Raw genomic sequence first — 786 nt, 5'->3', positions numbered from 1 at the left:
TTTTTTAGAGCAACGGTTGTTTGTGGCCAACCGAATTCATACTCAGCTGTTTTGTCTAGGCTGTCACACTCTCACAAGTGTGATTTTTCTGTCAAGCATGTTGCGTTGATTATTGTCCAGAGCTTTGCAGTGCTCTTCTTTGTTTCTTAAGGCTCAGCCAGAAGTTACAGAGAAAGATAACTATATATTGGATAAAAGTAGCTGTAGGTTACTGGCTGAGAGCCATCTTGCAAATCTATGGAATCCATCCCGAAAATTCATGAAATCCATCCACCATTCCAGGAATTCCATCTTCAATTCCTGTAGATTAAACCAGGAAGTGTACTTCTGGAGCCCAGAGCCCAGCCTATATCCTGTACCATCCAAGAGAGTGAAATATGGGGCATTTGGGAGGCACCAATGTGATTTGGGAGTGACCTGGAGGGTGGGGGAGAATGGGAAGGCAGTAAAAAATGCGAAATATGAGAGAGCATGGGGAGTATCATCACCTACCCATGTCTGGACACCTTAGAAAGTCAGGATAGGACCATAAAATGTTTTGGAAATGGGAGGAGAATGGGATGGCAGAGAAAAATGCGAAATAGGAGAGAGCATGAGAGGTATCATCACCTACCCATGTCTGGACACCTTAGAAAGTCAGAATAGAACACATTGAGCGCACTCTGATGGGCACATTCTGATGGGCGCACTCTGATGGGCGCACTCTGATGGGCGCACTCTGACATTTGGTGCACATTCCCATTGGGCGCTCTCCAAATACATACTGAAAAACAACAAGTGCAGATG

This window comes from Laccaria bicolor, genomic scaffold, assembly GCF_000143565.1.
Source record: "Laccaria bicolor S238N-H82 LACBIscaffold_47 genomic scaffold, whole genome shotgun sequence".
Classification (NCBI taxonomy): domain Eukaryota; kingdom Fungi; phylum Basidiomycota; class Agaricomycetes; order Agaricales; family Hydnangiaceae; genus Laccaria; species Laccaria bicolor.
Note: the sequence above shows the minus strand (reverse complement) of the source record.